The 27,979-nt window shown below is 39.9% G+C and overlaps 1 long non-coding RNA gene across 1 annotated transcript; it reads left to right on the top strand.

The window, feature by feature from the left end:
- The first annotated feature begins 298 nt into the window (after positions 1 to 298).
- Positions 299 to 15,592, top strand: LOC145554578 (uncharacterized). Its single transcript, XR_014090565.1, has 2 exons — positions 299 to 409; positions 14,937 to 15,592. It is a non-coding gene; the product is annotated as an uncharacterized LOC145554578 (long non-coding RNA).
- The last annotated feature ends 12,387 nt before the right edge of the window (positions 15,593 to 27,979 follow it).

The following is a 27,979-nucleotide window of genomic DNA, read 5'->3' as shown; positions in this document are numbered from 1 at the left end:
CCCGAACAAGGCTCGCTGTTGATTGAATCTACACAGAGGAAATAGAAGTTGCTCTATTTGACAGTTGTCCTACGAGAGTCTCAGCAGTGCACAGGTCCGGCTGACCCCGCGGTAGTCGTGAGGAAAGCAGATAGAGTGCATTCCTCAAGGCCCCACCCTTTGCAGCGCAACATGGATGTGAAGAGTTGCCCCCACCGCCTCCCTCTCTTCTTCCTCCTCCTGGTTTCTCTCTCACTCCCCTCCGCGCCATTCATTTCCTCTTTTCAAGCTTGTCTTCTGCTGTTCCCTCCCCCCCCCCCCTCTCCCCCCCACTCCCCTCCCTCAGTATCTCCAGGTGCCTGCTGCAGATCTCAACCAGGCACAAACGGGATCCACTTCCAGAATCTACAGTTATATTCGACTGATGAAGGTAAGAATGGGTTGTACTTAAATCTGTTCTATTGAGAATGTTTTGTGTATATGGAAACTTTTATAATTTGCCTTTCCCTTTCTATCTTATTGCTGACATGTATCTAACATGCCTGATGATAATCACTCTGTCAAACCTGTTGCAAGTTTTCTAAACTCACTGTACTCTGTGACCCATTTTCTATGAATTCTTGAGCCAGCGATTATGTAATTTTTAAAGGCCTTTTTCTTAGCCCTCCTACTCTGCCTTATGCAACCTTGATTTGAAAGTTTACACATTAAGACAGGCAATAGGGTGAAATATGACAACTTGCCTATTTCACATTTTACAACTCAAATTCCTCAGCCAGTGTAGATATATTTCCTCCCACCTGCATACCATCTGTGCAGCTCAGAACTTGTTCCGGACAGATTGTTGCTTAGAGGCAAATTTTAGGAACCCACTCGCATCCTAATAATTTTGAGTAAAAATACCATGGTACCACTTTACTTGTGCAAAAAGAAAACAAAAGTTGTTTAGTTGCTTTTATTTGAAATTTACAAAAGCTACAATTATTAATATTTCTTCATGATGATTAGTATCATTAGAATGTTATTTATAAAATTTAGCATGCTGATTTTACAGAATGTCACACTTTTATTAGGTTATAATACAGGTGATAAATTAGCCAAACTATCTGCTCATATGGTCAGATATGCTGCTCAGAGCTTACCAAGTGTGATTTTTTTTTTTAAAGCAGTTGTATTGTTAAAAAAAAAAAAATTTTGATTGGTAGCACTCTTTTATTTATTCTTTTTCCACATTTTGTCTGTCTGTGAAAATGCTCCCAAAACTCATTAATCTGCCTTACTACTTAGTGAGAGAACGTTGGAGGAGAGTCTTCTTCCAGCCAGTTGACAAGCCGTCTGCAGCAACAAGTGCAGGCGGGGGGAGGGAGTGGCAACAATCTGATCTATGCTGTGTATATCCTTCCTTCCAGTACTTTCTCTGGCATCTCATTATATGAGTTCTACATCTGAAAATTTAAGCACTTTTAAAAACTTAACTTTACGATACCTTGACTCCTTTTGTTTGACTGTGAATGCCAATGTGTTTGTGGTAAGAAATATATTCAATGAGCTAAATGTGTAGGCGAGATAAAGTGTCACATCCATCTTTCAGCCAGCTGACTCGTGTGTGTGTGTGTGTGTGTGTGTGTGTAAAGTAAGAAATGAGGGAGGAGCACCACTGCTAGTCCCATACAGCCTGAGAAACGGGCCATCGCTTTCTCTGGCAACTCTGTCAAAATGTTTGAACTATAGGAAAGGCATGACGGAAAACTCCTATTCATTTCACTGTCAACCTCACACAGTGCTTTTATGAAATGTCTTATTGACATTGATTCACTTTTACGGAGTGTAGATTCACCCCTCGGCTGTGTAAGACTCGTGTCTGATTTTCAGCCTGCTGCAGTCGGCTTTCACTGACCTGCGAAGCATGAAATATGCATTATTTTGATGGGCCGGACATGCCATCCAGGCCCAGGGTGATATTTTTAAAAGATTTAGCCGTGCTGTTAATAGAGCCGGTTCAATTCCCACCCACACATCATTCAGGAAGTGCGGCGTTAAGAGGTAGTTCCAGTTATATGGGTGTAAGAATGTAATTATAAAGTCTGGTTGACTTAAGTAACAGATTAAGCTCTTACGTGAAATAGATTTGTACTTTTTTCCTGGTGTGCTATGGATTTTCCATATGGGTCTGTCTTGTAGGCGCCTTTTAAAAATCTTTTTGCCTTTTGTGTCTCTTACATTTGACATCATTAATATTTGCTTGGTTTAGACGCTCCTTGTCCAGAATTACCAACCTGTCTGTCTGTGTGCGTGTGTGTGTGTGTGTGTGTTAGCAATTATTTGGCAGGGACATTATCGCTGTAACGCTGGATTTGATTAATGCAGTCGTCCAGCGGTGACGTCCGTAGCACCACTCCCCTGACACAGACACACACGGAGAGGACATGTGAGGGAAACATTGCGTTTGATGTTCCGATCCATAATCTGCAGTGAAATGTCAACCAAAATGTCATAATTTTGATTTAATACTCTGAATATATATTTAATTTTCTGTGTATGGAGGGAATTTTGGCACATTTTATTCAAAAATGATGAAAAATTGAATGTCTGCCAATCAGCTGATTGATCAGCTTTTCGAAATTATAATGCGTTAGTTCTGTAGCTGTCCTGCCTCATCTGTGTTGCCGAATTATGAAATACAGATGTATTTTATTAACTTGCACTCCTGAGTCATCTGTGCATTAATGCACTTGGGGTAAACTGTGCAGGCTCGAACACTGACAGTCACCTACAGCCCATTGATGAGGGGATGATCTGCGGTGGAAATGCAGTAGCTGCAGTGAGGTTGCACAATCCTAAGGCCACACCCAGCCAGCTTCATGGAGCAAACTTTTGAGCAGATTCAGCTTTTTTTTTTTTTTTTTCAAGCTTACAAACTGATTTTTGCATCTAATCTCTGCAATTTTGCTTTAGTTTATAATTTACTAGTCAAAATAATGCCTGATACTGAACTGGAATTATGATGCTGTACATGTTAGAGAGGTTTTGCACAAAACTATAGAAATTTGCACAAAAGTCGCTATTGATGCAGAACTAACAGTATCTGGCTATTTCAGGGCAAAATAAATGGTTTCATAACGTGAGAGCATCCAGCCACTGGTAAACACAATCAACTGGCAAAATTTCATCATTTCAACAAATCTGTCTCTTGCTTGTTGTACCTAATTTCTCTGTAGATTTACATTGTCAGATCATATGTAAGGCTGTCAGCTCCCGTCTTGGCTTTGTGTGTCCTCTGTCCACCAGATGACTGAATTTGCAACAGTGGAGTTAAATTTAGGTTGCATCCATTCCTATCACTTCAGAATTTCAGTTTTTAATACTACTCAGTTTTAGATACCAGGAGTCGTCTTTTTGTTCCTGAAAGAAACAATAAATTATCCCTCTGCTCAATGGCTGCTGTACTTAACTATCAAATATCATAACACGGAAAATTCCCTTATTGTGACAGCTGTACAAATAGCCCTCCCCCCATTCGTCCCAGATTATGTTTTATTTCCTGTAAGGCATGAGACTATGATTAGCATTTAATGTTGGGTTTACCGAGCAAACTTAAAATACTTGCAGAACAGGTGTTGCAGTTATACTTACCTGCTCCGAGAGATATTATAGCTTTAGAAAAGAAGATGGATAATTGGTAAATGCTGATTGAGTGGGATTGGTACACAGTAGGCTTGAATTCTTCACCCATGTTGTGAATAATTCTCCTCAGAACTGGAATGTCAGTTGTTTTTTTTTGCACTTTTTACTAAACATGACAAAAGTTTTCTTTTTTTATAATTTTGCACACATACACATAAGTGCATTTTTTAAACACTAGGAACATGCTCAATCAGCCTGACTGCAAAGAAAGAGAGCTACTCAGCCCGGTTAGTTGAGATCTGCAGGCTTTAATGGCGCCAACCTTATCATGCAGCTGCTGCCTGAAGTATATTAGAAGTCAAAGGAGCTTTACTTCCTCAAGCTCTTCTGGAGACTGAAGAAGTCACTAGCATGCTCAGCTTTGGGCTGGTCTCTGCAGGGCCGGGCTGACGGCTAGGAGCGCTGGGCCTCTCATCAGCCCGGCAGGAATGTGCACCATATGTAAGAAGCATCCCAGGAATGTAACTCGGCCTCGCTGAACTGAACAACCTAAAGACACGGAGCTGGATGAGGGGGATAAAATGAAGGCAGTGTAGGAGAGATGATGTAAATGGACAATGTGAATCATTGCAGGTAAAACGAAGGCATAAAGAAAGTAGATGGTGAGCTGCAGTCCAAGGAAGCACTAGTCTCAAAAAGAGGAAATGAGGAGAAATGTAGAGAGGGAAAAATCAATTTACTTTGTGCCGTTGAAATAATTTTTGTTTTGTGTCATCCAGAACTAGTGTTTGTTTGGGGTGCGGTTTGTATTTTTTAACTTGAATAATTGAATAGAAACTGAAGGATCAACTAGGAACCTGCTAAAGTTTTGAGTTTGTTGCAGGAAATGGATATTTTGGGAAGGAAAAAGAAATACTTTAGTCTCTAGCTCACTGGCTTTTGTCTGAGTAAATGTGTCAGTAATTACAGTCTAGTCATGAGGCTTCCTACGCCTTCAGCAGAGGCTTAATTCCAGACTAAAAGAGGTTGGAGACCAACACCATGTCATGTCTCATCTATTCACAACACACCTGCAGTGTCTGTAGGTAATGAAACATGAACTGCATCCCGGCTTTGCATCAAAAGTTACTTTTGAGTGAGTCATAGATTTTGTTCTGTCATCCTTTGGCTTTTGGGTGTAACTAAGACCAAATAACAAAGAATTAAATTAATTTCCCTAATTAAAAAAAGAATACAGTAATTCAAACTAATATCCAGTGCATAGGCCTACCTATGTTTTCATATTATTGAGTGTAAAAACATCTTGATCTTGTAAAAGCATCTACCAAATATCACAATATTTCTTCATAAAGTAAAGTAGCTTTTGCAAAAAGTAATTCCTTGCTGGTAATTTTCAGCAAGCGATTTCATCTGTTCAAGGTGGTCCTAGATATGTGTAAGGGCTCCAGATACAAAAGTTGGAGCTTTTAGTGTTATACCCTGTTGAACATGTGGTCGGCAGATTTTTGTAAGCAAGAAAGGAAGTATTTCTGCTGTAAAGCAGGGTCAATAAACAACCCCATCTCATTGGGCTCTCAACATTCTGCTGAATAGGAATGTTGCTAACCAAAGGTACCTTTTTAAAAATTAAGAAACTGTGATGTCAGAGCAAATGATTCATAAGCAGTGCATGAACACAGCCACTGGTTAATTGTTTACCCCCAGAGTTAGTGTTTGCTTTGTAGCCTCTTATCATTGGAAAACTAAGGCTGGACTAAAGATTAAAATTTGAAACACTTGGATTGTAAAAACCTGAAAAGAATAATCCTAGTGAGATGAAAAAAAAATAGAGAATGAATGTTAGATGAATGAAGTCGTTATTTTATTGGCAAAATCTAAATGGAAGCATTTTATTTGGTATAAGGACCACTATAGACTCAAACAAGTATAAAAATATCATTATAAGGACTACCTATACACTGACTTTATTATATGCTAAAGACGCTTAAAAACTTTTTTTCCTCTTCATGAAAGCAAAATATTATATCCCCCCAAAATCCTGCAAAATTTCATAAACCTAATACCTTGTGCTAGATGTGTCCTTTGACCCCGTGTAGCACAGTGTTGTTGACTATTGACTGTTGATGCAAATTTGCCTCAAACAACCACACAGCTAAGATGAAACATTATGACACATATTTTATGCAATATGAAGAACCATATTGGAGGTAATATGAAATTGTTTACTGGTCTGAATTGTCTAATTTCACAAATTGGCATAATTGCCTTTATTTATCTCTGTATGTGCTAAATTGAAATTAGGAATCTCTAATTTAACTGTTTCCAACAGCAAAGCAAGCTTTTAAAAAAAATAAATCCTAGCATTAAGCCCCGGTTTTTGTGGTTGACTGTGAAAGTTGCTCTGAAACAGTCACTGTATGTTATGAATTTAGTTTTGAAGAAGAAAAATGTTGAGATAATTTGGTCCAGGCCAACAGGACGCGTTCCAGATCAGAAGTTAATATAGGTCACTTTATCCCACCACCCCCAAGTTGGAGGGACGACGAGCAGAAAAGGCCCATGGTCCATCTGCTGAACATATTTACTCCTGGTATCCAGCAAAAAGATCCAGCAGAACACAATGACTTTGACTTTCTTTTTTTGTTGTTGTTGTTCAGAAATAACAAATATATTCCTCATATTTAAATCTCTCTATTAAATGAATTACAACTTGATATTTCCATGTGAATTAAAGTAAAGGACTTGAAATGTAGCCCTGCCTACTCTTCATTTGAGACAGGAAGCCGCTTCATGCTTCTCATCTAAAGATTGCAAATATTGGTCCCTTCATCAAGAGTGCGCCTGCAGGCAGAAGTTGTGAGCGCTGTATGGCCGTATTTACATTTCACCACTCATAGCTTTAGCAGTGATTTACTTTCAGAATTTAATTTTTTACAGTATATTCATTTATATTTTAAGTATTTATCCACCAAAGCAAAATTAGAGTGATTATTGGGAATATGTCCTATCTGTTTGTGTCACACTCTCTGGTCCTTCAGAGGCAGTGCAGTCGGAGGTGAAGGGGCGATACTGTGGGGATACTCTGGATTCGTACCATGCATGGGCAGCTGCCACTTCTTATTCATTCTCCCGACAGGCATTTCCTGTCTTTCTGCGTTCTAGCTAAACTGCTAGTTTGAGGGGGAGGGTGTACGTATATACTGAGAGAGAGGGAGAGAGGAAGGATGTGTTCATGGGGACCAGAGAGGCATTAAAGCCGAGCATGGGATGGGCATAAACAGATACATGGGGAGGAACAATGTACTCTTTGACACACTTCTTCCCAGTGGTGGGAAGGAAGATGACGGCCGGAGGAAGCACACAAATCTTTTCTTTATGTAGCTCTTCTCTATCCAGTGTTCACACTCCAGCTTCCACTCGTTTGTGTCAGGGTCTCGCTTCTTTGGCCTCTACATTGTCTTCAGTGGGAGAACTTTTTTGTTTAATCTGTGTGTTTCATGTCATCTTGTTTTAAACACCTGAAGATGAGATGACATCACTAAGGTAGACGCCCATACATATGCATTCTCTCCCTGCACACGCACCAAGCTGTTCCCATTTACTTCTAGCTGCAGATGCTTTGGATTGAATCCCCAAACAGGCTGGACAAGACTTTACCGAAAGAACAGCTTCCTGTTCCTTGTTCCCACCTGTCAGTTTCCTGCCACCTGACGTCATTGTCTTCCTTTAGCAAACAACACTGTTCTTTTGAAGAAAGTCAAGCTGCGCACTCCGGATGAAAGTTTTATTCCAGTGTGAGTCATGTCTGTGGCATAATTGTTGTCAGGTTGCATTTTTGGAGCAAAAATGCCCAGTCTAATCTGTGGCTTTGTGTGTGCAGTTTGTACCTTCTTGATCTCCGAGCTTAACTCCCTAAAGAGAGAAAGACGTCTTATTATTGCTGTTTGGAACTTGACTAAATGTTTGCTGAATGTGAACCAGAGAAAACTTCTTATATAATCTTGGTATTTTATGGGGTCTGCTCAGAGGAAGGCCTGTTTTCTACTCTTTTATTGATTTCCACACAGTTTGAAAACTTTGCATCTTCTAGTTATTTTCTATTCTGTTATTTAAAAGATATAAAGAAATATGAACTTCAGAAAAATTATATTGCATTTTGCTTTGATATGTGCGTTCATATGATGACCTTTATATTGGATTTGTTCACCACAACTTGACTTTTTGCCAAATCTGTTGATCATTTTTATAAAAAAAAATAAAAAATACCAACAAATAAATGCACAGATGAAAAAATAGAAACGGAGCCTCGATCCACTTTCCCAGAGCTCTTATATTGAACTCAAGGTTGTTGAACTGAGATCTTGGGTTTAGATGCGTTAGCACAAATGATCTGTTTTAAGAATAATCTTGTAGCTTTGCTGTGTCGCTAATCACAAACTGTGATTTTTTTTTTTAAGTAAGTATTGCAGTCCTGCCCCCTGTAGATGTTCTCCTGCTCCAACACACCTGAATCGAAATTGCTGAATTAGTGCGATGTGCAGAGACTTGGTAGTGAAACCATTCGTCTAATTTACATGTTTCAGGACTGTAGTTTTGCGGACTTGGTTGAAAAATCCTGTCAGAAATGTTTTTAATTATTATTTACTTTGATCTAAATGTGTCTAATGTCATTCATATGGTCATTTGAAACTGACTGAAACATTAGCAACTGATTCTTATTGAATACCAAATGAAAGAAATGGCAAGAATCTTGCCTTTTGCAGTTGGATGCATATTTAAGCTGACGCTAATTTCAGTTTAAATCATTAATTCAAATGTGAATAGACGACAGCCGCGGGGTACAGTGTGCAATATGGAGGCAGACTCATGTATTCTGTTCAGGCACAAGGACAATCTGCTCTTCTGTTCACTTTTTACTGAGTTGTATGTTAACATGTCTGCATGCGGCTCCTGTAGGCAACAAGCTGGTCACCCATCCATATAACTGTGCAGTAAAACGATGCATAGATTGTGGATCCAGGTGACAATCAGCTTATTCAACTTGGAGAGCAAAGAGTGTAAATGATAACTCTTCTAAAACAAGGTGTTAATGTTTGCATGCATTCCTGCAGGTTAAGTTCTTGGAACCTGAAATGTTTTGTCAGAACTGATATTTATTGATTTTTTTTTTTTTTTCCCTGAAAAGCAGCCTGTTCAGGGGAACAGAGGATTGGAAAATTGTACTCTAATATGTGATTAATTGCCAACAAGCTGGCTCACCGTGACACTTCTTGACAGCACCTATACCAGTATTGTGCACGAGTGTATATTAGCATGCATGTTGGAGGCTTTAAAACCATCCTTTTGTGCATTTTGTGTATCTCAACCTGATTAAGGTAGAGATACACGACTGAAATGACATGAAACATGAAGTAGAGCTTAGTTTGGGTAAAGGAAGAAACCCATCATGAATGGCCTCCTCTAATCTATTGACAAAGTTGGCTGTAGCAGATGGCCTGACTTATTTAACTAAGTTAAGTTCAACATATAAAACCTCACAAAAATCCAGTATCTGTATTTTTGTGTCTTGATCAGTTTGGCTCATGCCAAGCTTTGTAAGTACTTGGACATTTAGGGCTCCATGCAACTTAAATTGATGTGCATGCATTAGCCACTTGATCAGGTTCACCTGTCTGATTCAGTGACCTTTTACCAGAAATAACAAGTAGCTCAATGATTTAGGCTTCCAGATGTGGTGAATAAAAAAACTTGTCTGAGGAGATCCAACAATCTTACTCAAGATGATGGACGGAAACAGGAGCTCAAATAACCACTTGTTAAAACCAAGTTATGAGGAATGGCATCTCGAAACGCAACACCTCAAAACACAAAGCAAGTACGCAATGGCAGCTGGTTCAGGCTGCTGGTGGAGGTGTGATGGTGTGTGGGATATTTCCTTGGCACCCAACAACAATGGACCATTGTTTAAGCAACTCAGGATTTGCAAGTTGAACTATCAATTCTCAGTCTTCTGATGGCCACTTAATGCAGTATGAAGCACCTTTTTTTTAACACGGTAGTAAGTTCATCTTACTTTGATGGCATCCATAGTTACCAGATCTCAATCCAACAGGGAACCCTTGGGATGTTACAAACTGGAAGATTGTGAGCCATTGGTGGTTGTTTGTTACACCTTGTTGAATCTTTTTTCTTTTTTTTTTTTAGAAATTAAGGCATGTTAGACAACAAAAGGGCATCCAACCTAGTACACTGAATCTAAATCAAAGCTTAACTAAGACTCAATTTGTTTTAAACTCCACAATAACTCGCTTATTGCGTTTAACTTTTTTTTTTTAGCCCCATTTCTTGATAACTGCTTTCTTGCAGTGACTCATGGGGCTTCCCGTGCTGCTGATGTGGCAAGTCATTCCCTGCACAAGCCTCTGTGATATGCTGTTACTGGAAAGCTTTTGTAAATGTAGTTCCTGTCTTCTCAGTCTTCTGTTTGCTGCTTGAGTCGGGCTTAAACAACTCGATGTGTCAGATATGTCGGAAAAGAAGATTAAGGCCCAAACCAAGTCTTCATCTTTCTTGGAACAATTCGGGTGTTAAGAATGAGTTCCTTTGAGAGCGTCTGACAGAAAACTTGACCGTAATGGCTTGATTTAAAGACGGCAGGCCACATCCTGCTGGATTTAAATTTACTGTGCCTGAATCGCTTGCAAATACAAGCGTGCTGTTTGAGTGTTTGTCCGTAGATGTTTGCAAGAAGCCATTTTCAGCCTGTTGCTCAGGCTGGCTGTAATTGTCCTGGGAATCTTCAGCACTGTGTAGTAAATCAGCCCTCTGGTACACTCTGTTCTCCACTGTGGGATGGCCTCAGTGTACGTGTTGTGTGCATGCTTAACATAATGTGAGCTGAGAGGGAAGATAGCTAAGAAATAATAGGGGTTGGAAATTCTGTTTGGAGGGAAGGAAACGACGGCTCTCTGTGACATCAAGCTTTTCATTTGCCAGAAGCAAAGCACTTTCTTTGAAGATGTAAAGAAAAAAAAAAAAACAATTACTCATGCATAGAACTGGTGACATGGATCCTCTTTCTTCAACTTTTGCTTGTTTGTAAATATGAGACGACTCTTTCTTCCTCTCCAGATTCACGTTGCAAATTAATGCTAGGACTCGGAACGAGAGTCACTTTCTTTCGCCTTATTTCTGTTTTAATCTGATCTGACAAGCTGTTGGGTTTTAGCTTGTTGCCAGAGGGAGGCTTGTCTCGTTCTGTGTCATATTAGGGTCAGTCCGTGGTCACCAGTGTGTTTGCTTTTAGCAGCGCTGACCTCTGAACCTGGAGAACTTGCTGCTCTCTTTTCACTGTGACACTTTTTATTCCTTTTTTTCCCCCTTTACAGTATTCTACTCTGCTTTCTGTTTCATCTTGGTTAACTGTTTTTTTTTTCTTGCTTGTTGAAACATGTAACAACTTTTTTGGTTCAAACAAATCCTCTGGACTTTACACAGTTTAGCTGCTTAGGGTACTCTAATCTGAGTCCACTTGCAAATCAGCCTAAAATCCTTTAAAAGCTTATTACGTGTAAAATGTAGTTGTTGGTTTTTTAAGGTTTTATTTATACAATTTGGTTAAACTGAAATTCTAAATATTTTTTGTCAAATGCAAACTGCATTTCATATTGGATTGACAAAGCAGTAAACGACTTACAGTCCCAATAATACTCCAACTATGACCACCTCTAATGACTCACGCCTTAATCAAATACTCATACTTTTATTTAAAAGTATATTTCATCATTTTATCCACTTTTTTCTTGGGTGAGGAGAGGAATTTAATTCATTTTACCAAAATATTGATCCAAGAGGTGCAAGTCTGCCCCAGTTTGCTCAGTAACAGTAAAGTCTGTGTGTTCATATGTATTGGCATATGGGCTTAGATTACCAAACGGAGCGCACAGCTTTTAAACCCAGGGCATGAGTTTCCACTGAGCTGTTTTGTTTTCTCTCTGCCACCAGACAGATTTCATGCGTTAGACCTATACGAGTTCTTGTACACCTAAAACTTTCTGCTTTGATTTAAAGTAAAATTGCCTTTTGCATTTCACAGATGCAATATTGTTGCTTACAGAGCTTTACGGAGGTTACATGTACAACAGAATAATGTGTATTATTGAAGTGATCCAAAAAGCTTCAGGATGAATTATACTTCATTTGCCTTAAGATGGTAGAAGGCTGGAAAAGTTAAGAATTTTCTGGGCCAAGTGTGGGGAAAAATGAAATGTACAAAACGTTTTTTACAGGCTTGTATTGTATTCATTCGTCTCTCTCCATCATTCATCCAGCCATCCCTCCATCTGTCAGTCCTATCATTCATCCACCCACGTTTTCCACGTCAGTGATATCAATCATTCATACATAAATCCTTCTGTTTATCCATCAATCTTTCCAACTATTCCTATGACAATTCTTCATCCTTCCATTTGGCTATTCATCCATTTGTCTGCCATTCTTCCATTAGTCCATCCCTCACTGTAAAGTCAGTGAGGGATGACAAAATTCTGACCTTTCGTAGAAATGTCATCCACAGTGACCATCTGTATATTTTTAAAAATGGGCTAAGAACCTATGAATTGAGTAAATTAGTTTTATTTTTGTGCTTTTTTTTTTTCCATTACATTTTTGCCCTCAACTCTCATGACGTGTCAGGCTTTCGGTTGACGTTTCCTCTATTTGAGGAAGTGCTGAAATATTCGATTAACAAAAGCACATGTTGGTGTTGGGTGCTTTTTGTGTAAATTTACTCGGTGAGCACAAAGAAGGCCTTTGCCCTGGATCTCATCTCCAACACTGCACACTCACAATGGATTCAGTACAACATCAAGGCCAACTGCCCCATTCACAATTCTTCCTCAAACCAGTCCAAGTAGAAGAGGACCGTGTGGTCACATTGTGTGCGTGCGTGTGTGTGTGTGTGTGCGTGTGTGTGTGTGTGTGTGTTCTTGCTGTCCAGAGCTTTCCAGCGTTGCTCAGAGCAGCGTGGGGTTCGTTGAGTTTCTAGGGGTTGCTGGGTTCGCTGTGCTGCTCGGAGCTAGTTTGCCTAAAGTCCTGTCCTTGAACTGAGAGAGAATATGCTGCTAGGGAAAGGCTTTTCAGACAGACTGACTGCAATAGTTGAAGTCAAGCCAGCTGAATTTGAAGCCAGGCAAGACAAATCCTGGACTAGTAATCCTTCCACGGTAGCCAGCTGATAGTTGACGTTATAGCCGGATATCATCATGAGGATTTTCTCGTCACTTTGAATCTCTGAGACCATAGTTGTATATTCGGAATTTGTCCTGCTTTCCAGCACCATTTCTGATTACATTTGATGCTAATTGACTAGGTTTTCCCAAGGTGAAATAAGATGATACTTGACATGTTAGTGAAACAGCCACCCACCCAGGGGAATGGCAGTGTCTAAACTGCAAAGAAAATGTCTACATTCAGCCCTTTATGACAGCTGTAAACCGAACTTCCCTGAAGGACCGGAGCTGTTTTCTATCAGGGGTTCCAGGCAGAAAGCCGGGGCCAGCACATTCTTCTGTCTTCAATTAGAGCAAAAAACTTAAAAACAGTAAGCTGTGATTCCGGGTGTAGGCCAGTTTTATGGGGTTTCATAAGAACAACATGCTTGTTTATGCCTGCATTAATGCTGAAGCTCACTTTAAAATGATAAAAGCAACAGTTAGTTCTGCTGCTGCTGGAATAATCTAGCATATTGATCATTCTAGTTCTAATGTTCATCTGTTTTGTTGTTTTGGTGCATTCAACTTAAAATTTTAAATGAAAAAGTGCCAAATTCAGTAATTAAAAAGTCTGTGCATATAGGGGATCCGCTCCATTTGCTCTCTGAAGAGGAAAATTGTATGTCAACCTGATATTGACATACAGGGTGACAATATGTACTTGTGTGGCCAACATTTGGATGAAACTGTGTTGCTTTAGTCAGAGTAATGTGTTGACCTTTATCTTACACATCATGACTATTTTTTAAATATTTCCATATGTCTGAGGTAAAAGTGTAAACAACCTCTGTTAGCCAACTGTACAGCAGTGCACAGAAAAAAACACAGGGCCTTGAAGGTACAAGGCCTTGAAAAAAATGCTAAAACCAATTTCCATACTGTTTCGGATTTCAGTGTCCTACATATTGGCACATTTCTGGTACAACCATGAATACGACATACAAGCGATGTACAACAAAGTCGGCCCTCTGGGCCTTCTGGGGATTTTTGCATCAAAAATGATGACATGGGATGCTGGAAAAGACTATTGTGTATTCAGAATTAGTTAGCACTAACTTGTATGCTAGTTGTGCTAAAATGAGTTAGCCTAACACCAAAGCTATTCAAGCCTAAAATAGCACCTCATTTTGGTAACACTTCATTTGAAGGGGTGTGCATAAGACTGACATGACACTGTCATAAACATGATATAACACCTGTTATGAACATGAAGAAGTCTTTATGAATGTTTATGACAGTTGTCATGAAGTTTCATTCAGTAAATAATGACACTTTTAATGCATTAAATTATCATAATTTACAAAATCATGCAAAGTTGGCATTTTTAATGGACTTTTAATGCAACTTTTAGAGCAACTTTGCATTAAAAATGTTATTATTTGCCGAATGAAACTTCATAACAGTCATAAACATTCATAAAGACTTATTTATGTTCATGACAGGTGTTATGTCATGTTTATGACGGTGTCATTCATGTCAGTCTTATGCACACCCCTTCAAATAAAGTGTTACCCTCTTTTTTTCCCCAAAGATGATTAAGGGTTTCTGAAACACTTGAATGCTTAATGAAATGGCACTTTACATCAATCTGATCTTTGCATAACCTAAATAACAGATTAAAAATAAAACATATGTTTGTTGTTGAGCTTACACACCTATTCAATAATTTATCAACAAAAAGGAGTTTTGAATAAGATTATTGCTTATTTTGTCTATATGGTGTTCAATTACAATGTGATTGACAGTCTGTCAGATTCTGCAATTAACCTGGTTGAAAACATTTTTTTTTTTATCTGTGTCTTCAAGCCGTCAGAGAACACAAAGAAACGCCCCATATGTTTGTTTGTCCCCAGACATTTACTGCCAAAGTCGAGCCCAAATATCCTACGATGCTTCAGCACATTTTAGCTCACCAGTTTTAAATTATGCCTAAAAAAATGACTTCTGTATTTTTCAAGAAATACTTGTCTGTCACAGCATGCAGATATTGGATTTAAAGTTGGTTAAAAATGATAATAATAATTTTAACTGCACTAATCTGTTCTACACATGTCTTCTCAGGTTATGAGATGCATTGCTGCGCGCTGGAAGCTCTGTGCTCATTGGCTGACCCACAGCAGTTCTTCACTGGCAAGCTTTATGTTCTCATGTCCCAGCTAAAGCTGCCAGCTGAAGAACTGTTGTGGTCAGCTGTTCCCCTGCCTCCAAGATCGGCACGACTCCAGGAGCGAAACGGAGATAATGACAGAATAAAATCTCGGTCGGAGAACCATGTCACTTATGCAGCATGTTCACGTGTTCAGATTCACACCGTGACACCTGCTGTATCATGTAACGAAAGTATTGCATCATGGAAGGGCGTCTGTCACTCTGGGTTAGTTTTTTATTTCTTTTATTATTTTTTTGCTGGGCATTAACTTTTTAGGTTTTGTTTTTAATGAAATGTTGATGTTTTTTTTATATCTACCTATAAAATATCTGGATTAATTGCACCTAGCTTGCATCATCATGCAGTCGTATGTGCTTTTTTTTTTTTTTTCCGGGATAAGGTTCGGTTGCAATTTGAAATTCCAATATGTTATTCTTATTCAGAATTTCACTTGTGAAATGCTTTAATTTGTTTATTGTGTAAGGTATATACCAGCTCTGTAGAATCGGAGCTCATGTAACTAACATATCTTACAACGGTAATAAACTCAGAAAAATGTTTGGCTAAATGTGTAGCAGTTCCTGTTTCAAGGGGACAATTATATAACTTTCCTTAAATCATTTCTGCTTTGAAAGCTGTGAAATGCAAAGGAATGCATACAACAAAAAAAAAAGACTGAGTGGTGTCTTGCCCGTGACCTCCAGCAGCCATAAATTGAACTTCAATGCAGCGGGCAGCGCTCGGAGCAGGATGTGAGAGCAAACGCGTCCCTTTCAAAGCTGCCAGCCAGCGTGGAACACAGGGAAGGAATGTTCTGATACCTTAACAAAACCAGATGCCTCGGCTTTGCTTTCCCCTCGCACACGAGCTCTCCCTCTTCAAGCTTTCACCAACACCACAGATGGAAGCAAGAACCGGCCAGGCTTCCTTTCAGCATCTCTGACGTACATTTTCCTCTTCATCAGCTACCTTAATGTGGTCTAGCTCCTTTGCTCTGGGTGTGTGGCCCAAGCTCCTTATCTGCTTGTCTGCGCCTCCTTACCTACACATCCTTTATATTGGCAGGCCTTTTCCTCATCCCCTCTCTACCCTAGCAATCCTTCTTTACTTAGCGGCACACACAAACACAGGAGAGGGCGACGGGATTATTCCAGTCTGTCTCCTGAACATCCTCCTTAGGTAGCACTGCCAGTATCTTGCATTCATGCGTCATAAAACTGCATATAAGGGTTACTTTGTGACCTTGTATGTTGCTTAGGTTTGCTTCAACTCCGTGGTGCTGCTCCCTAAAGCTGCTCCCAGGGAATTGGACTGAGTGCATTAGGAGATTGCATGAGGAACACAGCAGTGCTAAGATGAATCCACCTGATTTAACTGGCTAAAACTGGTTTGTTGCTGGGGTTTTTTAACGCAGTGCAAAAGAAAGGGTTTACTATCTAGTTCTGAGTACTTTGAAGTGAAGCTCTGTTGAAAGGTTATAAGTACTCACAGTTTACCTGCAATTGATAATTCTTTTTAATGTAAATTGTAATTGGCTGATCCCAGCAGCCAAGATGCACAACTAGGATGAAAAAGACCGAATTAGATTTTTACGGTCTCATAATTCAAATCTCAAGGACATCAGAGCGTTTTATGATGACGCTATTTCTTGAACCTTTAAGTCATCCTCTTGTTTGCATTTTTTAGGTTTTTATGCAGAAGACAATATGTGTAGGAACTTAAGGTAGGAGGAAGTATTCCAAAAATTATCCTACCCTGTGAAACACGTAGCACAGAGAATAGGCTTCATCCACAGTCTGATTTTTTTTTTTTTTTTAAACTTCAATTATTTTCCAGGTCCAGATTCATGTGGAAAAATGAAAACAAATCATGAAAATTTTTGTTTCCCTGTTCTGTTGTCTAAATGTATGTCTTTAAATCTGACCATCTGTCCATGTGGTTGTCCATCCATCTTCATTTCTATCCTATTGAGGTTTTGTGTTCATTATTTGAACATGGACTCAGATCTCTGGAACTGTGTCTTGAAAATACTGATATTTAACACTACAAATGTGTAGAAACTGCCAAAATGCAACAGTCTCTTACTGGAAACATTGAATCTCCTTTCATAGATTACTGCCACACCACTAGTTACCTCCATTTCCTGTGTAAATAATCATTGTCTTCTCTGTAAATTTTGTGCGTTTTCTTAAAAGGGTCATCAGTGGCCTTTATGTAAACCACAATGTCATTTTTGACATTAGAGTGAGTGGTTTTAGGATGGTAAAAGCCCGCTTTGATCTTCGATCTCTGGGATTTCTTTGACTGGATTTGTACAAAGCAAAACAGCAGGAAATGTCTTTAATTTTGTCTCTAATTTTAACAGGACTTCAACTGAAACTTTTAAATGATCTCTCAAGCATTTTCTCAACCAGCATGTACATTTTGGCCCATATGGGTCAAAAATAGGATGAGTAATGAACCTCAGATGGGATTGTCATACTTAACCTAATGGACCCATGTTATTTGCCTCAGTGAGCTTGCTGCAGGGCAACTCTGGGTTAATAAAAAAGGGTCTTTTACAGATCCTTATCTTGCACATTTTGCACTTATTTTCTTAATACAAGACATGTATAGGATACCCAGCTGATTTTACCAATGTGGACTGTGTGTACAATCCAAATGGATCCCATACACAAAAAAAAAGCACGCTTATTGCCACTCACTGACTCGCATGTTGTGCAGCACATTAGTGTCCCTGTCTCCAGGCTTATGGACTTAGCTAGCACACTTTCTGCTGGAGACATACATTATACTGCCATGGGCAACATAAATAATAATCTCCTTAAGGTATGAGCTGCTCTGATGGCAGTAATAGCAAACCCTTACACAAGCAAATCACAGTATCTGTACCTGAGACATAAACGAGCACACTATACCAGACCGTGGATGTCATTGCTCTTCTGTCTGTCTGCAATCAACATAAACTAAACTACTGATTACTATGCACTGATGAAACCACAGATTTAGTTCTTATGGTGTGAAGCGAAAAGGTAAAGGCTGCTTTAAGCGTCCCTTAAATGCTTTCACACGCAGATCCATGAAAATCTTGGATTGCAACTGTAATAATTGTTCCCCTTTCTGCCTGTGCTTTTACATGACAGAGGTGTCGTTTCTCCTGCCATCTTTCTAATACTTCTGATTGTTGCAGTGTTTTAATCAACCTCAGGCAGGCTTCTACTAATGATTTGTTTTCAGACAAACAGCTTGCAGGCTGTAATCTATTTTACTTATTCAAAGGCTTTCAAACATTCAGCAAAGTAGCTGAGGACGGCTAGGAGGTCAGGAAAGAGAAAGGAAGGCGAATGCTTACTTAGGCCATCTATGCTGCCAGTGATCGTTCTTATGTCCTCTTCTGTTTTTCAAAGTTGTTCTGCAAATACTTGGTTGTAAATAGCATTTTGTTTATATAACAGTGAACCTCGGCAGGTTTGAACTCTGACCTCAACACCATCCAGCTCCAAATCCTGATAAAACGTGAAAAAAGTGTGAATGCCACCGTTTTTCATCGGCATCGTTTTCTGAGCTTCGTATGCAGACAGAAAAAAATTAATGAATCCCAAAAAGTTTTATCTCCAAGCTTAGGGTTGCCTTTGCACTTTGAAAAGTGTTTCACATGTCACATCCTTGCACAGCGTGTACAGACCTCTGGCCACTGACTTTGACCCCTCGCTGTTAGTAGATTAACTTCAATTCATCTGCCTCTTGCAGAGAAGGTCGCAGAAACTTCCTATCGTCTTTGCCAGCACTTAAATCTAACTCTGTCCTCTTTCTGCTGCACAGATAACATCCCTCTTGACACTTTATTTAATTTAGTTAGGATCTAATCTATGTTCTCTATCATTTCCTTTCTTGTGGTCCTCTGAGTGTAATGGCCAGTGGAGACGTTTGGCAGCCTTAAATAATAAATAAACTCAAAGAGCTAATGGAAAATATGTGCATATCGCAGATAAGCCACCAGTGTTTGTGTATGCACAGGGGATGATCAGACTTCTTTTGTGGCCACTGTTTTCAGTTGTAGTGTCTTCCCTCTATCCCCTGTTCACCTCTTAAGTCAAAGCAGGAAGAGGATCCAAGGCCAGGTCTGAAGAGGTTTACAAACTCCCCTAAATTCTTCCCTGTGGGTGAAATCATGTGAAAGCTGCTTAGGCAGATTATCCCTGCCTCGACGGCAGCTGGCAGTGAGATCCTTGGAAGTGCACCTGACTCAATAGCCGGCTCGTGGTGACGCAAACGCAGCCTGCGGTGCAGCGTGCTTCCACAATCCCCCCGTGACCTTTAGCCTGGAGATGGAGAAGCGAATACTGTCGCCAAAAGCATGCGGGGACTGAACTGATGCATAGAGCAGCACACGATGATGGGGTTACACACTGTTTAGACGTTTAAACTGTCACAAATGAATAATTACAGTAAGCAAGTCTTTGTTCCACTTTGGATTTTAGTCTATTTGGTTTGTTTGCTTGAGACGGTTGTTCTTAAAAAGCAGCTGCAAAATACACAAGAGTGGAAAAAAGGGTAAAATCGGGACTGAAGACGGGGTTAATTTAAACGGATGTATTTAAGTTCAGCTAATCAAACTAACTTGAATTTCGCTAGATGCATCTCAATAAAGCTGTTAAATATACAGCTAAAGTAATCCCAAAATTTAATTTTGGATCATTTGAATATTGCTTTAAACTTTAAACTGACAACTGCCCAATTGATATTCACTGACATCTGAGGTTAAGTCACAAAACAATTGCTAAAAAGGGAGCAGTCCACACAGTGTTGTGTTGAATAGGAATTTAAGTGTAGGGAAAGTAATTCTGCCGGAAAACATGCACGGTTGGATGTGAAGTCCTATCAACAGTTTTAGGGAGATTCACAAGGTGTTGGGGCTGCAGCTGCAGTCTGTGTTTCAAGAGGCGGCAAACTCATAGGACTGTTACTCAGAGGTACAAAGTCCTCCTCCCACGTGAAAGTAAACATATTTTGTTTGGAGAGTATGGAGAACAAGATAGGAGGCAAAAAATCCAAGCTGATTGAGGTCCAGCGGGATGTTCACTGTTGATGGTGAATTTGGTAGCAATGTGTTGGTTTGCTGTGTTTTTATTGGTCTCGTTGAGTCACTGAAGTAAATAAACCCTTCGACTATTATGCGCATTGGGTGTGATGATCCAGCTACCTGACATTTTCCATCACCTGACTTTTGGTTTATGTAAACGTGATCATACTGCTGTAGCTGCTGTTTTTCACCTCATCTGTGTTGCTTATCACCAGTTAGAGATGCAGATCTTATCGAGACAATGGAGGCCATCCTGTTTGGCGCCTGCCTGGGAAATGACATGAGCCGCACATGCAAATGACATTTCTCAAAACCAAATCTATGCGTGAGAAAAAGTCTGGACACTTTCTGAACAATAACCACACATGAAATATAATGTTCTAGTAAGATCCACGTTTTTTCACTCTTAGCCACTCTCAGTATGTTGCTTCATACTGGAGTTTGATTGAAGCCAGGAAAAGGTAAAAGGTTATGGTCACAGTAATGCATCTTTTTTTGTTGTCGTTACTTTTTTTTTTTTTTCATATCTGCTCTTGAATTTCCAGAGATCGTTTGTGATGCGTTTCTTTTTCAGACCTTTTAGCCTACTTCATGTTGTCAGAGAGGTTCTGTCGAAGGACTTCTTGTTTAATCATTCCAGGATGTGGCTTGGAAAACTGAATAAAATGTGAAAAAAATATATATATTTTTGTCAGTTTAATTATGCAAAAAAATGACATTTTATTAGCGTGTTTTCTTATCGTGTCTCTCAATATTTGCTCGCTTCTGGTGTGTGTGTTTTTCTTAAGTGATAAAATCGCTCTGTCCCCAAATCCTGCCTGCTCTACTCTCATTACTCGCTGCTGAATGTAGCCCTGCACTGTCATCCAACAATGCGATGAGACGTACTGACCTTTTCTGCCGAGCCAGTGGGGATATGAAAGGGGGAAGTGGGATGCTGAATGTGACTGAAGTGCAGCCGAAAGAAAGCGACAGGACCGACCTGAGTATTTCCCGGAGAAAAAGCCGGCCTAATCTGCTGGTTAGACCAGGTCAAGGGATTAAACTCCGCTGCTCGCCGACCATCCCGTCTGACCTCCACAGAATTAACCTGGCTCTGTCCTTAAGACAAATTGTCTGCATCTTTCCTGAAGCGGTTAAATCTCTGACGGACTAACACATTTAAGCTGAATTTTACATTTTGGGCACAGTAGAAAACCACAAATCGTGAGGCTGCACTTTCTCACGTGTCTCAAAAACGCAGTGCTTTGGGAGCTAATCCAAGTTATGTGAATAATGCATCAATGGCAGCCTTACAGTATCACAGTTCACCGGTCAGGTCTGCATGACTGAACATAAACCCGGTGAACTCGGGAGGCTCTGCAAACACACCCCAGGAGAGATTATCCACTCAGAAGTCCTGTTTCAAACCAAATGTCATTTCCTGGCCAAGGAGAATCAGTGGAATAGCCAGCTGTTTGACCGGAGAGCCTGATGGCGACGAAGCACGCTCCTGTCCTGTGAAAAGCTGACAAACTTTAACGCAGACCATGTGGTCCGTGAGCAGGCCGGCCCGAACTTCTTCCTGGTCCTCACGAGCGACTATTGACAATTTCCTCAAGTATGAAAGAGATGCATACAGAAAAGAGAAGAGGCACAAGCACACCTTCACACTGCTTTCCATTTCAGGAACTCGACGTGAAGGCTGCTCCCATGTGAAACGCTGCTTGCACATGTAGCTGTTACTGCCTGAACCTTCTCACAAACCAAGGAACTGCCTCCGGTAACTGGCAGCTGGCCAAGACGTGGCACCAAGGAATGCATCCAGCTTTTACTCTGATGAGCATAATTAGACGCAAATGTGGAGGCGGCCTACATTAACCGCTAAGACGATGGATTGATATCGAAATCTTCATTAAAACAACCTTTTTGATCAAATGTTGCAGTCAATTGATTTGATAACGATGAACAAAGGAATGGCGCATGTCACAACACCAAATAGTTGCTGGTATTTGTTATTGTTAATATTATTTTGGATGCAGTGAGAAAATGTATACCACTCTCAGAACAAAAAACGCACACAGATGTGGTAAAAAGAAGAAGGGAAAAAAAAATCAAGATTTAAACTTCCCGTGAGTCGACGCTGTAAAGAGATCCTTTGTTTAGCGTTAGGGAGGAAAATAAATTCAAATGTTTTAAATCAAAGCAATTATTTTGGAGCTGTTTCATTTATTTCTTTCCTAAAAGCTGAACACTTGTAAGGCTTCTTAAACTTAAAAGTCGTTGGTCTAAAACTTTGTTTTTCCTAGACTTTGCTCAGATCCACACACACATTTTACTTTTACAGTTCTGCAGACACTCATCACCGACAGGGATCCCGTGTTCATTTAGATCGTTTCCAGGTTGGAATCTTTATACAACCTCAATTATTATTTTCAAAACTAAATTAGATGCACATCAAGTCATTCTGTAATATAAGTTGTACATATGACAGCATTGGTTTTGTCAGATTTAATGAATATTTCTGAAAAGCCTTGTTTTAGGAGTGAGTGATTTCACTCTTAAACATATAAACCTTTATAAACAACAACACCCAGGTCTCAAACACACAATATATGAGAGATGATTTGCTGAGCAACATTTTATTTTTCAGTAAATCTAAGAATTGGAAAGTTGAAAGGCATTTAGATTAGAAAGAGATCTGTAAAAAAAAAAAAAAGAAAAAACATGTTGCTCCTTGGTGAAAATATCCAAAAGTAGCAGGGAAATCTGAGACAGCCCTGCATTCACTGGTCTATCTCCATTCCTCTTTGTCTTACAAGGGATTAAGTTGTCAGGTTACAATGAACTCTGAACGGCCTGCACCCAGACAAAACCGTCTTAAGGTGCAGACCGTCCAGTTATTTATAACTCGGCCGGGTCAGCCCAGGTTGTCTTACGACCCACCTCTGCGAGTTCGCCGACACGGGTCTCTGTTTATAACTGGCTGTGAAAGTGATGCTAAATTAAAATCAGAAACTGTGCGATGCTGAACTTGTGCGTTTTTAATCTGTTTGTGTCTGTCTGCTTCCAGTTCACAGCCATGTAACAAGATTGTCTGGTTAAAGCACTCTGGTCAGACTTTCCAAAGAATTACGTAATGGGCTTTTAGTGAAGAACAGCAAACTGACAGGAGCACCAGTCCTGACGTCACCACACACACTTACACGCAGACACACACACACACACACACACACGTTTGTATGTCTCTCCTTGTATGGACATTGCTTTCCTTTCATTTATGCACCCAAATCTGAACCCAGATCACACCCTTAGTCTTGAAACATAAAAACAATGTTCCACTGCTTAAGGTCCAGGCTTTGGTCCTCAAGAGAACTACTAGTCCCTACAAGGCAGGTGATTATACCAGATAAGGTGCTAAAGAGGCAACAAAAGCCAGGTACACATTCACTCCTGCACACAGAAAATGAGGACTGAAGAGTGGAGACTGCAGAGACAGAATCCTCATCCTCTCATCCGTTGTGAAACTATCACACATCCTACACTTCCATCCTCTCTTCCCCCTCACAGTCCACCTATCTAGAACTACCGGCTATTTTGGGAAGCTTGGCTTCAGCCAAGTATCGGCTGAAATGTGCAGAACACATCCTGAGCACCGGCTCCTGTGAGACGGGACGAGATCTGAGTTTGGTGCAGCACTAAGCAGGCGACTTTGCGCTCCCTCAATTCCTGATTGTACATTAGCTTAGATTGCGTCATGTGATTTGCTGCTCATTTACTGTAACACACTAAAGTCCTTCAATAGAAATCTTTTTTACATCCTGATGCATGCAAGGGGTTTGGCTGTTTGTCAAACTGTATTTTAGGCCCAATTGTATTTCTGCAATAATAATACTTCAATTAAATAGTGCTAAGAATGCCGTAGCCTTGTTTGTGCTTTCTGAGCTGGCAGATTCCCCAATAAAGTCATTCTTTAAAGACTATCTCGAGTCACACTTTATAACATTATTCCATGCTTTTTTTTATATGCCTACAATGTTCCAACAGTTCAATATTCTGAACTTTTACCTAAATGACAGGGAGCTTGTAAAAACATAGGGAAGTGCTACTATTTATCCAGTGTCTTGCAAATTGTTTTCTATCCACTGAACTTTTTCACAGTTCAGTGGACAAAGCTGTGAAAAAGTTCTATCAAGAAGTACTATTTTGTGAGGCAGGCCATCACAAATCAGTGCATCGAATGAAAAATGACATGTTTTTAAAAACTTTTTTTGTACAAATACAACACCTTTCATATCCTTTCATGTCCCTTTTATTTTTTGGTAACCTTCAGATGTCAACTAATTAACGAGCCTAGACAACCTGTGTGTAATTTAATCTCAGTGTAAATCCAGCTGTTCTTTGAATGCCTCGGAGGTCTGTTAGAGAACGCTAGTAAATAAATAACATCGTGAAGACCAAGGAGCACGGCAGAAAGGTCAGAGCGAAAGCTGTGGAGAAATTCAGAGCAGACCAGTGTGACAAAACAGCATCTCAAGCTTTGAACGTCTTGCAGATCCATCATCCGAAAAAGGCGAGAGTATGACACAACTGCAAACTTACTAATAAATGACTGTCCACTTAAAATGAGAGAGCAAGCAAGGAGAGCATTAATCAGAGAAGCAGCCGTGGCACAGCAGAAATCACAGCAGCCATAAATCTGGTGGAGCTCCAGAGATCTGCAGCTGAGGAGGTGAAATCTTCTGACAGTCGTACGCTGCAGAAATCTCGTCCATGTGGAAATGTGCAGGAAGAAGCCATAAAACTGTAAATGTAGTCAGATGAAACCTTGTGGGGAAAAAACACCCTAAATTGTAGTAAAATGTGGTGGTGGCATCATGCTATGGGGAAACCATTGAAGGTTATGATTATAACAGGACTAAAGGTGAAAAAGTTCCAGTTGAGAATATTTTTGTTAAGCAGCGCACTTGGTTATTTTTGCTCACCAGAGAGTATTTCTGTTTGGTTTCTGCAGCCCACGTAACGCTTTGAACTATTTAACTGCGGTGTTTGACAGAAGAACACTATTTTTCTGACACTGTACATGTCATGTTTCTGCATTAGCTAATAAATGAAATCCTCCTTTGAAGGCTGCATTTTCTCTTTGCTAAGGGTATCTTTATTTCAGGTTAGAATTGGCGTGATGGCATGGAACTTTTCAGTGTATCAAAAAACCCTGCACGGAGGGAAGTAAGTTTTTTTTTATAGCTCTGAAAATAACTTTCTGCATCTCTGTGCTTCCTCTTGTTTTAAAGGCCTCATTGATTCAGGAAGAAAAAAAAGTTCAGTTTTATTCAAATTCACTCAGTAACGGTGTCAAGACCGAAGGGTGTTTTTGTCACCGCAAGCCTGTAGAGCTTAGTTTGGTCTGCTCACTGATCAAAACAAGGCTGGATTTGCGGTTTCCAACGAGCCAGTCACCAAACACTTGGATCATAAACCAGTTTCTCAAATTACTTTAAAATGACTGGATAAGTTATAGATTCTGCTCAAAAGGCTTTATGTCAGATGCTGTAATAAACACATTTGTTCTGTATTTTTACACTTTTGCTAAGACTTTCTTCTACTATACAGTTATATAACGTCTCCCGTGAATGAGGAGGAGCTGTGCCCTGTCCAGACTCCTACTACCTCTCATCACTAAATCAACATAAGGGCTATTTACTTTTCTGGGCAACATATCAACCAAAGGATAAGAAGAGGTTCAGCAGGTAAAAGCTCTCCATCTTGTATGGAATACCTTTAGTTAAATGTAGGGCGGGACCAGAGAGGATATTAACGTTTATTTCAGCACAAAATGCGGGATACTATTGGACAGAACAGCCTGTTGCGATAAACAATAAATCAATTGATCGCACGGTAAATTAAAATGAGTTTAATAATATAATGAGGGCGATAATGTTGCTTGTTTTCATTGTGTTTCTCTCGCTTTCTACCAAAGACACTGGATGATTTAACTCCGGTGCCGAGTCACTCCCCCCTATCTCGTTTCCTGGGCAACGGCTCAACACAAGAGGAGTTAAAAGCATCAGTTTTCCCCCCACTCGGGCTGAACCCAACACACGGGACATGACAGCGAAAACAGCGACAAAAGTTGAACAATTTTCAACTTTTCTTGTGTGGCGCCAGAAGCCATGTCTGCGTGCATGTCTGCGTGTACGAGCTCAAAATTTCACATGAACGACTTTGCACTGTTCTCCTAAGTGGATTTTGCGTAAGTCACCTTAAAAAGTTAATTCTGTACATTTTAGCTTTCAAATGTTGGCTTAAAAATTCAGGGAAATAAGCACTGAAGGTCTTCAGAACATATCTGAAATTTGTGAAGCTTGCCCAGCGTACTTTGAACTGTAATTTCTCCAAAATCACCAAGTCACCTGTTAGTCCGATCTGCAAAGATGCAAATTCAGATAAATTATTTTTATTTAGTTGTACACAAACCAACCCTTTCTGCCTCCTCTCAAACTATCTGCTACAGACCCCAGCAGAGCCCTATCATAGCATACGTATGACAGCATGTCTTGAAAAGAACTTAAGGTAATAAATATTCACACTATAATACTTGCATTTTGCCCTAGTTTCACCTGTGGGATTAACATCTGATTCATTTTGTTGTTCACTTTTAAATCATTTAAAAATGTTACCTTCTCTTACGTCGTCACCCTTCTCATCCCATCCTCTCAGATCTGCAGGCCAGCTGTTCCTCTCCATCCCGAGGGCAAGATTTAGGCCAGAAGGTGGTGTGTGCATTTACTTGAGAGAATCCATTTAGTTTCCTTTATTCTTTTATTTTTTTTGTCTTTGAAATAAGGAAAGAAAATTATTTCATATTATCTTCTCAATTTATATACACTTTCTATTTTGCCTTGTTCCTTTTAAAACTGTGTGGGCTGTACAGGTATATTTAACAGTTATCCGTGAGTTTTCTGGGCCAATTAATTTGTCACGGTTAATATCACCTGTGCATTTTAATTATTACATGAAGACCAAAGACCCTGTGCGAGTGTGCTTATGTGTCATGTGCATTTTGCCCTTTGTCCCTGCTGCTATGTGTTCTGGTATGTAGCTAAAGGTCGAGGCCAGGCAGTGAGCAGGACGGCAGGGGCCCGGTCAGGGAGAGCCGAGGCTGAGAAGAGCTGCAGAGCCAAAGTCCAGCGGCTCTAACAAGAGGAGAGATTAGAACGGAGGCACGAATGTCTTAGCAAAACAATACACATCCTTGTGCAAAGGCTCAAGGATCGCAGGCTTTAGAAAGTGTGAGGAAATAATCAGTTACAGAGCAATAAATACTTAAAATCCCATACAGACAGTGCAATAAGTAATTCATGAGTGTAATTTAAGCACAGCTATTTGTGGACACAACTCGGGAATCTGAGCTAATGTGTCATTCCAGGAATCTCTTGCCTGCTGTCACCTCATGCAAGATGTTCCTGAGAATTATGCAAGTTGGGAAACGCTAACGCACAAGAATGCACAAATACCGACACAATCATTTCACAAGCTCTTTGCTGGCTTCCTGTTGGCTAGAAAAGGTACTGCAGCAGTAACAGATCAAAAATGGGTGTCTTAAAGAGGCAGTGTTTTAATGTATTTTCCAGGCACGTAAATCCATTTTACAGCACAACTAAGCAAATATGTTACCTTTAGTTGTTATGAAAATGTAGCACATGTAAAACACAACTTAAAACAAATTTCACAATCTGGAAATTGGCCCTCTGTCTCTTTTAGGAGCTCCTGCTGTTCCTGACACTTCCCTTTCTGCACATCATCATCACAGCGTTTGTCCATTATGCTGTTTAGCATTCTAAGGAGTGTTGGACTGATCATGAAAAGAGTTCAGCAGACTCACAGTTGCTC

This window comes from Poecilia reticulata, chromosome 13, assembly GCF_904066995.2.
Source record: "Poecilia reticulata chromosome 13, P_reticulata-male-v2, whole genome shotgun sequence".
Taxonomy (NCBI): Eukaryota; Metazoa; Chordata; class Actinopteri; order Cyprinodontiformes; family Poeciliidae; genus Poecilia; species Poecilia reticulata.
The sequence above is the reverse complement of the archived record's forward strand: the minus strand, read 5'-3'. Positions and strand labels throughout refer to the sequence as shown.